A 13,740-nucleotide genomic window follows, 5' to 3' on the forward strand; every position below is an offset into this window, starting at 1 on the left:
CTCATAGAATTTTACCAGATGCATATATGTCCTTGTTTTTAGAAAATACTTAAAGGAGTTTCTATGCATATTTTTAGAGGTCTTTCTTTACGAAGCTTCATGCTTTCTGGAGATCTTTCCTGCAAATTCTTGCCTCCTCAGTGTCCCTGAACTTTCATCTCTATTTTGTCAGCTCATGGGATTGCCTTCTCTGCCCTTGCAGCCCTGAATGTTTCTCCAGACACAAAGGTAGGGCAATCGTCAGACTTATACAATTAAAGGGCCGCATTTCTGTCTCGATCATTGTGCAGTATCTGAAAGCAATCATTTTATATATTTTGTCCAGTTTTCTGTTTATTGCTAATTTCTCTTTGGTCTAAAGCATAAATCCCACAAATCCTCACATATTTCTGATGTAAAGATATGCTCAATGTCAGGGTTGATGTGTCTGAGTGCCATCTCATTTTCACCTACCTTCTTCAAAGTAGCCATGCAAATGACTCTCTAACTCTTCACCATGTTCATTTTCTTCTTATGAAATTTCACAAAATATAAAAACATCTTTCTCACTTATTGGTCCAATTGTTTATTAGATGTCTTTCCCTTAGGGTACTTTACTTTGCACATAATGGGTGCTCTAAAAATGTGAGAATTATCTATTTGAAGTAACTCTCATTAATTTGTGGAATGGTCATTCTACTAATTAAATTTGTAAACCTAATGTTCTTTAAATTTTTTTTTGTTTGTTTAAGATCACCTCCTTAAGATCTTTTCTTAGCTATGATTTTGACAAGAAGATAATGCCATATAATTTATTTAAAAATAACAAAAATAAAGTTCACTAGATGAGGTTTATATCTCAGAAACCATTTGTAACATTATATTACAGTCATTTTAATAATCCCACAGCAAGCCAGCTAGCTTTATTCAACAAATGTCCTATGTTGTGTGTGTGTGTGTGCGCGTAGCACTACCTAGGTGCTTAGTGGAAGTGCATATAAAAGTAGTAGACCCATTTCCTCACAATGAGCAAGTGATCCAGAGGCATGAAACATTATGGGTAAAGAATCCATGGAGATTGTAAGTTTTTGGTCAAAAAATACAAATGGTGGTTGATTTTGAGTTAGATTGAGAAATGTACCGGAGAGGCTGAGTCCAGATGACTAGTGCCTTTTATTGTCTTGCTAAGAAATGTTGGTTATTTTAATGACAGAGAATCTCTTGGTATTATTAAGTAGGAAAAAATAAGATGAGAAGAATTTCCTTTGGAACTGAATTAAGGAAAAGACTGGCAAGAGGAAAGTAAGTTAGGAGTCTCTAATGGTGGTGTGCATGACAGGTCGCAGTGGCTTGGTTTGGGTTGGTGCTGGTAGGATGGTAATTAATGGAGGTAAACCTGAAAAATAGAATGAAAAAGAAAAATAAATGCACTTGCGGGCCCTATCAGATATAGGAGACTGTAGGAAGGAACATTTTAAGTTTCCTAGCCCAAAAGCTTGGAAATCAATGATGTCATTAAAGGAAATATAAAAGCCACACCCACAAGTAGATTTCGGGAAAAGAGAGAAGTTCAGTGTTAGAAACACCAAGATGTCAACAGTAGCGAGACATTCAAGCGTAACTATCCAGAAAACAGCTGGGGATGAGTTTCTGATTCACGTGGGAGTTTGGTTGGAGCTAAAGTCATAGATTTGAGAGTGATCTCATAGAAACCCCACAGATTGCCTTTATAAATTATTCCTCTTTCATAACATAGTAAGCCAGTCCTCAGGGGCACAGAAGAGCTGAGTCACAGACATCCCTGGCATAGTACCTATAAACATGAATTAAAATTTATGTGTCTGAAATTGCATGCTCCGTGACCTACATACCTCCTTTCAGGCTCTAGCATCGGGGTGTGTTGTTAATTTACATCTACTCTCCTTGCTTAGTCCTTGGAAGACAGCAATGTTTGCCTTGTCTTGAGATCCATCCACGCACTGAATTGCCCTACATGACTTCTTATAGCAATGATTGGACACTTCTACTTCTGACCACGATCCTTGACATTTGTTCTTATTCAGTGCTCACAGCCCAACCCCGTAAAGTAGTGGAGTGTCCAGAGGGGACAGACAGAATGAGCTGTTTATCAAGATGTGATCTGAAATATAACCAAAGTATATCCTTAAATGACTTTTAAAACCTACCTGAAGCTCAGGGCCATAAAACATATTTATTTTCAGTGCAGTTCAAACTAAGAAAGCCTACAGAAAATGAAAAGATCACTGCAGTTATTTTTCAAATTCTAAAACTTTAGATTATCCTATAAATTTTGGATTCAAGAAAAAAGCTGAGAAACAGGTTACCAAAATAACTCTCATGTCTGGAATTGTCTTTCGAAATACTGTGTGCTAAGAAAATATTATGGATGTAATTGTTATTTCTTTTTCATGGGCATGCTGCTGTTTTAGATATATCCCTTTTTTGAAATGCACGGTCTTTGTGAAATAGGGGCAGCACATCAGAACAAAAGATGCATCGGAAACTCACAGTTTTACAATCTGGGCCCAGGATGGTGCCAGCTGAATTTCTTTCAGGCAAATGAGACTGAGGGTAAGGGGTGGCTCTCCTTTTCCTCCTCTTCTGGGTCACAGAAGCTTTAGCAGGGAGGGGGCAACAGGCTGCTCTTTCAGGATAAGTGGCAGGAAAATCTGGGACCATAAACCAGAGAAGTCTTGGGAATAAAGATGAACATTGGAGATGGGGAATGAAGGCTCAGACACCACTGATGTGGAAATCTTGAACAGGAGATACCCCAAATTTACGTTAGCCCTGTGGCTAACCATTCAGGGAGTTTTCTTGGATATGGGTGGCACCCAGTTGGTGCTGACTCCTTTCCTTCTCACAAAACTGAGACCCAGCGACTTCCTACATTGCTTAGATCAGCTCTTCAGTGACGTAACCACCACCACCACCACCACCAGCAATCATTCCTCCTGGTGTGTCTCTACAGCATGGCCGGTATGGGGGGTGAGGTTCCACACCGGACAAGTCTTGTTGTTCTCTGTCAGCACGGAAGCTTGAGAAAACAACTCGAATGAAATAACTTCCTTAGACTCCATAGCTGTGACGAATTGGAGAGACTCAAGTGAATGTCCAGACAGCAGAATTTACTGTATTTTAACAGAATCAATCTGGTCGTTGAAGGAACTGTTGGTGGTTTGCATAAACAAAGTCCACGCTGAGACACTGGATTCAGGAAGAAAGAGACCTAAGAGGGTGCAATCTCACGTGGTTTTAAAGGATGGGCGAGCATTTGTCTTCGACTGTCAAGACAGACGTTAATTAGAGCAACGCGTCTCAACCGGAGGCAGTTCTCCCTCCAGGGGACATTTGGCAATGTGGGGAGACGGTTTTTGGTTGTCACAACTGGGAGAAGGATGCTACTGGCATCTGGTGGGTAAAAGCCAGGGATGTGGCCAAACATCCCACAACGTGCAGGACAGCCTCATGACAAGAATTATCTGACAAAATGGCCATAATGCTACTGTTGAGAAAACCCTGCATTAGATAATTTGGAGGCCAGAAAACAAAACTATAAATTACCTTCAGTTTCCTTCTAGTAGACCAGTACTTCTCACTTTATGCATTCGCATGAGAGTAGAATTCACCAACATCTATTCATTAAAAAAAAAAAAAAAAAAATCAGAGCTTTTCATGCTAGTTGACCATGAAAGCATAACTAAGACAGAAAGGATGGGGTTATGGAAGAATTCTTCATATTTAATCTGGACTCTCCCCATACTAACTTCTCACTTCGTATAATTAACTCAGGTTATTTGTGTCATTGTTGTGTTCTCTGCACTAGGATTTCTTCAAAGGCCATCTCTTCTCAGGGAATTGTATTCTCTATTTGTGCACCTTGAATAATAAAAAGTCCCATTGGACTGTAGGGTAAGGGAAGTGTTATGGTTTCCACTTGCTGTCATCTGAACGTCAATCATTTGCATCTCCCGTAGGAACCAGAACAACCACAGGTGCATAGTAGGAGTGTTAGTCACGTCCTAAGTCTTGGTCCTTGCTCAGTAAGGACACCAGGCAGCACATAAGGGATGTTCTTGCAGGCGTTCATTGGCCAAAATTTTCCTCTATGATATTTACAGATTTGAGGGCAGAAAGGGCAGCACAATCTCGTGGGAGGAGGCAACCCTGACCAGTAAGCTCTCAAAGATGCACATCAGGTAGCTCTCTATGCCCCATGGGACCCTGTCTGCCTCACTTTCCTCCCTCTGTGGATGTTCTCTGCTTCTCCATTCTCCCAGTCGGCATGCGGCTGCCCAGATCTCACACGGGCCCCGCAAGTCCTGGATGACCAGCCGTCCCTGCTCAGCTAACACACCTGGTGCTGTCCCTTCCTCTTGCTGGGTATTCATGGCTACATGAGAAGGAACCAAGGTGGGCTGGTGGCCAGGTAAAGGAGTATGTTGAAAAGGTGCTGAGCGTCTCACGTGATCACAGGAAAGCTGGTGTGGGTGGGAATGATTTGAATACCTGGGAGAAAGGTCTAGCCCGCCTGACCATGAACTAATGCATGCCGCAGTCTGATGGGGACATCTCTGTCTTCAGCAGAGGAGGCTGGGTGATGTTTGTACGCTTCTATCCGAGACGCACGGACACGTGGTCCACCGGCCCCTGGAAACTGGATGCTGTGGCTACCACTTCCATGGCTAGCAGGAGTTCCCTGTCATTTCTGATTCTTTGGGTCACTGTCAACAAACTCAATGTCCTCTGGTCACATGCCCTAACTGTCTGAGAGGCTGAGACAACACACATGCTTGTTTCCTATAGTAAGAGGCGGGCCCTGTTACCATGAGAACAAGAATGGCGGGTGTGTCCCAGACAAGGAAAAGGGGTTCAGTGCGAAGTGGTAACACTGGGACCCCCCTGGCAGTTCAAGGTAATCTCACCTCAGTTAAGTCATCCTTAATTCCATCTTGATGCAAATCTTAATTCCATTTGTAATTTTAATTCCCCTTTGCCATGTAATGTAATACATTTGCAGGTTTTGTAAGTTAGGATATGGACATTTTGGGGAACCATGATTCTGCCTACAACAGTACTTACCTAGTCCAGATGGACATAAAATGAATATTTTGTTTTAAGATCCCTAGATTTAGAGTCAGAAGAACATTCTTGCATGATGACTCCAATATTTATTAACTATGACCCTGGACTATGATTAACCTTCTCGGTTGATTTCTTTAATCATAATATGAAAATGGCAGAAGCTAACCCTAAGTTGTTTGCTAACCTGAACCTAGGCAGTTTCTATAAAAAATAATGAAAAGCTTGAGTGGAGATTAAATCCTATGCCATTGGAGCCAGATAGATTTTGTTTAGAATTGTGGTTGTCTCATTTTTTCAATTAACGTGAGCAAGTTACTGAACTTACCATTCTTCATTTTCTTGTCTGGAAAATGGGCACTATCTCATAGAAAAGTTGTAAAAATTAAAAAAGACAATTTTTTTTAAACAGAGTCTCACTCTGTTGCCCGGGCTAGAGTGCCATGGCGTCAGCCTAGCTCACAATAACCTCAGTCTCCTGGGCCTAGGCAATCCTTTTGCTTCAGCCTCCCGAGTAGCTGGGACTACAGGCATGCGCCACCATGCCCTGCTAGGTTTTTATATATATTTTTAGTTGTCCAATTAATTTATTTCTATTTTTTAGGAGAGACAGGATCTCACTCTTGCTCAGGCTAGTTTCGAACTCCTGACCTGCCTCGGCTTCCCAGAGTGCTAGGATTGCAGGAGTGAACCACCACACCCGGCCAAAAAAGACAATTTAAAAAAAGAGTCAAAGTGTCATGCCTGGTATAGAGTGAATACCTAATACCAGAACTGAAAATACCTAAGTTTATTTAGACCAGTGTTTCTCAACCTTTACACTGCTGATATTTGAGCTGGGTAAAGTTTTTTTTTTTGTTTGTTTTGTTTTTTTTTTTTTTGCTGTGGAGAGGCAGTCCTATGCAATGGAGAGTGTTTAGTAGCATCCTGGTCTTCTCTCAGTAGGTATTAAGAGGTCCTCTTTCCCCTCCCCACTCCAAGTTGTGAAAACCAAAATATCTCCAGATGTTGCCAAAGGTCCCCAGGAGCGAAGATCACCCCCCTTGTTATGAATCACTTATCTAGACAAATAGTTGTTCGACGATTATATGTTCTTCATAATATCTAGTCGTAGGTTGCATATTTAACTCATGCATAAAAATATAAGCAGTCATAGATTTACATGTCTTAGAAATGTATGTGCTATGTGGCAACTTCTTTCTCCCTAGAGTAGAAAGAAACAGAAAGTGTGACTTTTTAAAATTTGTTGTTGGCAGCAGATAAATATCTGATTTGTTCAAGACCAAAGAGCCCGTGTCTAACATCCCATTTAGTTGGGGATACTCTTCCTTTTTTCACTTATCTGCATTCATTTTGAGGCAATTACCACAACACACTTATCGGTTTAACTGAGTCAAATGTGTGTACATTCCCATTTTGTTAGAACACAAATCCAAAATTACAAGTGAATGGGCAAAGCTTATCTTTTCCCCTAAAACCTATTACTTCTACTGTTAGAAAGAAGCCTCAAGCTGTGTCTGACTAAATGCAAAATTCACAGGAAAGCTAGAGCCTGCTCCATGTTTTAATTAGAGTTATGCTTGAGGGGTAGAGTGATAATGACCCCCATTTTCACCTTTGACCTAAAGGAAGATGCATATTATGTATTCTAACAGATGAAAAAAGGTCAACGTGGAGCGCTCCTTGCTTAGATTTCTCAAAATTACATGGATTATTGATTAGACTCACAGCATGAATCACTCCAGGAAATCCACCCTCCAGTGGGTTTAGCAGATGGGGAGATGTTTTTCAATAGCCAGGTAGCCATTGAAATGATCACCTTGATCAAGAAATAGTTTCCACATAAACCAGAATTAAATTGCAGAGGTGAGAGTACAAACCCTAGGAAACTCCGTGGCACGGGCATCAGACACAGAGAAACAGCCAGCTGCCAGCGTGCTGCCAAGCATCAGCATGGTGTCCCAGCGAAGTCGGGTGGGCCAGTCAACTGTAGAAGGACCCCAAGTGTCCAGAAAACACCAGGCTCTCCAGGGTTTCTCCAGAAGTTTATGTGATAACAAGAGCACAGACCCAGAACAACACAAAACAGACAGAGCTGAGCAGACAGCTTCAGGGATGCCCAGCCTGGAGCATAACAGGTGGGTAAGCTGTGGGCCGGGCAGCTGAGGACGGAGACAGTCGACAGAGCAGGTGGAGAGGCTTCTCCATAGGCAGAGGGTCTCAGCAACCAGGTCATAATCTAGGAAAATTACATAAGACCTGAGAGGTGTGACCAGAAACGTTGGAGAGGAAGCCTGTATTACTCAGGGTTCTCCAATAGGAGATCTGTATCTATATGTATATCTGTATCTATATCTATATTTATATCATATCTATATCAATATCTCTATCTGTATTTATATCTATATCTGTATTTATAACTATATCTATGTCTGTATCGGTCTCTATATCAATATCTATATCTATAGCTGCATCTGTATCTATAGCTTTGTCTACATATGTGTCTGTGTCAGTATCTACTGTGGGAATTGGCTCACACATGTCCAGAAGTCCCATCCTCTGCTGTCTGCAGGCTTCCGTCCCAGAAGTGTCAGTGCTGTCACTCAGCCCAAGTCCAAAGGCCCAAGAACCAGGGTGCCTGTTGGCCACGTGCAGGGGAGCACAGCTATCCTAGCTCAGACAGAGAGCACGGAGCCACCCCTCTGCCACCCTGTGCTCTGTGCAGACCCGCCACAGGCTGGGCGGTGCCCACCTGCATTGGGAAGGTCGCCCTCCGCACACGGTCCTCTGGTACAAACGCCGATCCTACCTGGAGACATGCTCACACACACACACCCAGAAGTAACATTTGACCAGCTGCCGGGGCGTCTCTTAACCTACTCAAGTTGACCTGTGAAACTAGCCAGCACAGAGACCATGTCTCAGAAATAAAGGGACTACACCCGGGGAAAGGTTACTAAAAAAGGACACAGGGCCAGGGGAAGAGTAAGAAACAACCACGAGGAAGTCAATTGGTATCAGGCGCAGGGTGAAATCTAGCTTGGCGTCTTGGATCACAAGATCAGAGATGGGCAAATGTCTGGAATTCAGGAAAACTCTCAGCTTACCTTCGAGTCGGTGCTTGCAGGTTTCCAAGGTCTGGACTTGGGGCTGTGTCATGGGGTCAGTTGCACTGCGGGTAACACAGCCTGGCTGTGTGTTCTGACCACAACCCCGAGACTTAAAGGTGAGTCTGCTACCAGCACCAGCCTGCTAATGGCTCCGTAGTTCATGAAGCTCCATGTTTAACACTTTCCCGTTTGACAAATCATTGCTTTCTGCTTGATTTAGATGTGCATTTGTTTTCCAAAACCAGCAACATTCTACTTCCAGCACCATATAGACTTGTAAGAAAACATCCCTCTCCGTATAAATATAAAACCAGAGAAATATGTATCTGTGCAGGGTACTTTTTGCCGGTTAAATTATTAGTGTTATTCTCATCTCTCAGATAAGAAATTCAGAGGCTGTAAGTAGGCCAAAGTCACTGAACCGCAAAATGCACTCTGAATGGAGAGAACCTTTATTATGCTGCCAAAGGAAAGTAGCAAAGATTGGTCTGTGGGTATTTGTCAGGTATCATCCATGAAGGGCCTCTGGACCAGCCCAATAATAGTAGCGTAGGAAATTAGATACGAACAGGTTAAAATGATAATCAACGGAGAAGGGGAACAGTGAGAACTCCACTAGCTTTGAACAAAGGAAGATGACTGTATTTTGTCCCAAATACGTTTACCTGGGAGGCCGGCCCTGCATTTTATCCACTGGAGATTACCGTGTGCCTGAATATCTCTGAGCTTCCAACCAGCAGCCGCGGCCTCCAAAGAGGGAAGAACAATGGCTCGAAACCTCAGCTTTTCTAGTGGCTGGACAAAAGCGAGGGCCAGCGTCAGCCAACGGGGAGGGTGGAAAGCAAGTGCAGCTGAGCGACATTTGCAGGCGAAATGAAATGAAGGCAGATTCAAAATCCAACAGACCCTTGGCAAAGTCTCCATAGGTAGATTTCTGGGCAGTGAAGCTAGAAACCTGTGGAAGAGAGAATCCATTGAGGTCATTTTTGCTCACGGCCGTGGAGCAGGGATGACACTTCCTGGAGTATTTTTGTAAGATCAAGGTCGGTCGTGTGCTTCCAGAAAGGCAATTTCTTTGCAAACCTGTGTACATAGAATCATCAAAGCAATAGTCTTCCTGGTCAATTGAAAACCAAAGACATTTTTATATTCTTTCTCAGAGAAGCACATTGGATGCAGAGGCCTGAGCAAGAGAGAGCACCCAAGGTTAGCGTGCCCGCCACGTGCCCGTGGACAGCCGGGCCAGAGCTGCCCCATCTTTGTGAGGTCACGGCTCCCTCAGCATCTCAATCATATTTTTCATGGTACCTGGAAGCCACAAGAAAGACCTAACGTCGCTGTTTATTAAAGGTTAGCACAAACAACTCAAGAACAATGTGTGTGCTGACTTTTGAGATAAGACACTTCTAAAAATCATATATATTAATTTGAAAGTAGGGAAAAGCATATTTACATATTTTCTTGAATGACCCCGAGCATTGAATGGGACGGGTGTGCCTGTCGGGCACGGCACAGCTTCACGAACCTTCGAATCAGCCTGGGCTCACCCAGCCTGTTTCCTGATCCTCACTGGTTTTGCTTTTTTGTCATCCCAAGCCCCCAAAACTCAGCTTTCCAAAGATGTGGCAACACAGTAGAAAGCAATGGAGCGTGATTTAATGCTGCAACTCGGAACAACCTCCAGCAGGTTGTTTGCTGCTGTCTTACAGAAGTCAAGTATGTCTGTGTTTTCCTCAAAAATTTAAAGCATCTTATGGTGCCTCCGTGGTCCGTAAGTTCTCTGTTGATGCAACTACTCAGCTCTGCTGTGGCAGCGTCAAAGTGCTATAAAGAACAGACATAAAGCAGATGGACGTGGTTGTGTCTCCCCCCCGCTCCCAAACGTGTTATTTGTGAATATTCCCACATTTTGTTAAAACAGGTTTTGTTATTGATTTGATTCCCAGCTCATAGTTTGCCCACCCAGTATCATAGGTGAATATCTCAATGATGGACAGAGCAACAAATCATCATTTGGCTTAAATCCTATAGCAATCTATGTGCGGTAATGTTGACACGTCTGTGCTCCAGATGAAGTACTTGGGCTCATATTTATAACTTGCTAAATGTTAAATGATTGGCTACGTGGTGGGGCTCCTTCTTATACTCAAATCAATCCCTGCCAACCTGCAGAGCTCCTGCACCTCCACGCGGCCACGTCGACACGGGGTCTGGAGCCAGGCTACCCGAGAATTCTGTGCTTACGCTCTTGTCAAGAATATTCACTTCCTTGGGCTAAGTTGAATTAATCATTTAAACGGAGCAAGCCATTTCCCTGTATTCCTTCCTGGCACTGTGCAGACACAAAAAGGTCGTGAAACTGAAAGATTCTGGAAAAGCAAATCGTATCTAAATTAAAAGTTTCTTTTCCTCTAGAATGACACCTTCGCTGGGTTTTGCTGAGCAGTACAGGTTTTTGCACGGTGCCGTCCATGCCCGGAAAGTTCTATCATCAACCATTTTGTTGAAGTGACGCTCAGCGTTATTATCATTCACATCTCCCTCTTGCTCCGAAGCGCTGGGGTTTATTGATTTCTCGTCATTCCTAAATTCCTCATGTTTTGACTATCATGAATTCTCCTCTCGGGCCCTTTTACTCCTTTGATCACAGTTTGGCATATAGGGGCTAAATAAACGATCATTCTTTGCAGAGAGAAGACAATTTTCCATTTCAGAAAATATCCCATTTCTTTTAGTCTACTCTTAGAATCATTTTTTTTTACTTGCTCAGAATTCTAGAGACATAGAATTAAAAGGAAATACCAGAAGTGGTCAATTCCACAAGAAAGCTAAAAAAATACATATAAATCCAATAAATGTTTTAGCATTTTGCTTTTATAACTTAACAAAATACTTGGGGAAAGTACTATAAGATCTTTCAATGTGGAATATATATATTTCCCAGATATATATATATATATGCATAGCTTAGATATATATATGTGTGTGTGTATACATAGCCTTGACCTATATATCATAGTTATATAATATATACACAAAGATATAATGAACACAGTCATAAGCATAATTGGAGAGGCTTTGAAGTTTTGTTTTCAAATGTCTATATTTCTGTCTCACATTTATTAATGGCAACTGTTGCATTCATTTCTTTTTTCCCATCTCCTTTCCGGGCACCTAAGCATGAAAGATGAACATCACTGTGTAGCAGCAGTAATATAACTTTTGGGGCTCCCTCATTTAGGAGGAGGAGGAGGAAGAGACGGAGAAAAAAAAATCTTTGCTTGAAAGCCAAAGAAAACAGAAACAAAAGAAAGGCAATGGTAAATTAACATTCGCTTTGGTCCAATCTGCTTCTCATTGGATATGTTGCCCTCAACTTGTTAAAAATGTCTTGGTGGGTTAGGCCCGCACCAATGTCCATGGCTAAAATATTAAGAAAGTCTTACATTAGCTAGGTGTCCGCCCCAGAAAGCATGCTAAGGACTCAAGAGTTGGTATACGAGGTATGGTGGGAGACAGGTCTGCAGAGTCTCATCCAGAGCACCCTCCAAAGGTCAAAGGGCTACTCAGGAACAAAATACTCTTGGAATTTATATCCTTTTGTGGAGGTGGAAACGCCGAGTATAGAGAATTGAGCCTGATGCTGACACCACCTACCATTATAGTAATTAAGAAACTTGAACAAGGCTGGGCTTGGTAGCTCATGCCTGTAATCCCAGCCCTTTGGGAGGCCCAGGAAGGAGGATCACTTGAGCTCAGGAATTTGAGACCAGCCTGAGCAACATAGTGAGACATTGTCTCAACAAAAAACAAAAAAATTATTCACATGTGGTGGTGCCCCCCTGTAGTCCCAGCTACTTGGGAGGCTGAGGCAGGAGGATCCCTTGCTCCCAGGAGTTTGAGTCTGTAGTGAGCTATGATTGTGCCACTGCACTCTATGCTGGATGAGAGAATGAGACCTTATCTATAAAAAATTAATTAATTAATTAATTAATTAAGCAATTTTTTTTTAAAAAAAGGCACCTGAACAACAACAAACAAAGAACTTTTCCTTAACTTTGCTCCTCTGAAATCATGCCAACAACAGAACTGGTAGGTAGGGAGTATACATCTCAAAATTGGTTTGAGGCTCAAGGGGAAATTTACAAATGCCATTTTAGGAGGCAAAGTTATCTCAGCATCATGAATTAATATTGACTGACCAGCATTTCTAGAAAATCGTGGGGTGGAACGAAGAGGAAATGCATTTCTCCATCGTGCAGACGAGTGGTTGATTTGCTAGGCACATTGGTTCTACAAACTTTTACTAAATGCATCTTCTTTGTGGGCCAGTGTTCACAGACAGGCCTGAAAGACCCAACTGTGGCCTTCATGGAGCTCTGTTTAGTTGGAAATCAGACAAGAAAATAAGCAAAGCAAATATAGCACACCCTGGGAAGGACTATGTTAAATATTTGCACAGGGCTACCGGGAGAACATGCAGGAGGGGTGTGGAGGGGTAGTCTGGAGGTTTTCCAGGGGAAAATCCACTGGGCTGAGATTTGAAAGGGCACTATCTAGCCAGTAACACAGAGTTAGAATGAATCGCAGAGAGCAGCAAATACAAACAGGACATTACAGAGAGCTTTGTAGAAAAGAGAGAGGTTTGGACTCATGCAAATTTCCAAATGTTCAGAAAAGACTGGAGCACACTATAATAAATCCTCATTATCACATAATTACATAATAATAACCCCCTGGTCATTACTGCTCACAACCCTACCTCTCACAGCATTCATGCCCTTGGACATAGGACTTCGTTGTTTTTCTCCACCAGAGTGTCAACTTGGCTGGACCATGGGATGCCTGGATCGCTGGCTAGACACATTTCTGGTGTGTCTAAGTGGGTGTTTCCAGAGGAGAATAGCATTTGGATTGGTGGAGAGGGGAAGCAGACTTCCCTCTGCAGTGTGGGGTGGCCTCATCCCATCTGTGGAGGGATTGAGTAGGACAAAATGGCAGAGGAAGAGTGGCCTCACCGTCTCTCTGCCTGATTGCTTGAGCTGAACACCAATATCTTCCTTCCCTTCGTGCTGCTGGTTATTAGACCTTCAGACTTGGAGTGTGGGGCATATTCCATAGGTGCCAGCGCTCTCAGGCCATCAAATTATACTACTGGCTTTCTGGGGTCTCCAGATTGCAGATGGCAGGTCATGGGACTTCTCAGCCTCCATAATCATGTGAGCTGATATAAGAAATCTCTTCAATAGGACATAGATAGATAGATAGATAGATAGATAGATAGATAGATAGATAGATAGATGCTATTATTTCCCCTTCTTTGGAGAATCCTACCTAATACCCCTCCATTGTCCATCCTATGTTTACCAACACTGGACCACAGGGTATATGAGAAGAACTTTCACACCAAGTACATCTGTAGATCTTATTAGAGAGACACATTCTTCCACCATCTCCCAATATGAGTGTTATGAAAAATAATCCACATATTAAATGTAAATATTTGTAAGTGTGAGCTCCCATTCTGTGGCCACTAAGCTAATAACAC

This window comes from Microcebus murinus, chromosome X, assembly GCF_040939455.1.
Source record: "Microcebus murinus isolate Inina chromosome X, M.murinus_Inina_mat1.0, whole genome shotgun sequence".
Lineage (NCBI taxonomy): Eukaryota > Metazoa > Chordata > Mammalia > Primates > Cheirogaleidae > Microcebus > Microcebus murinus.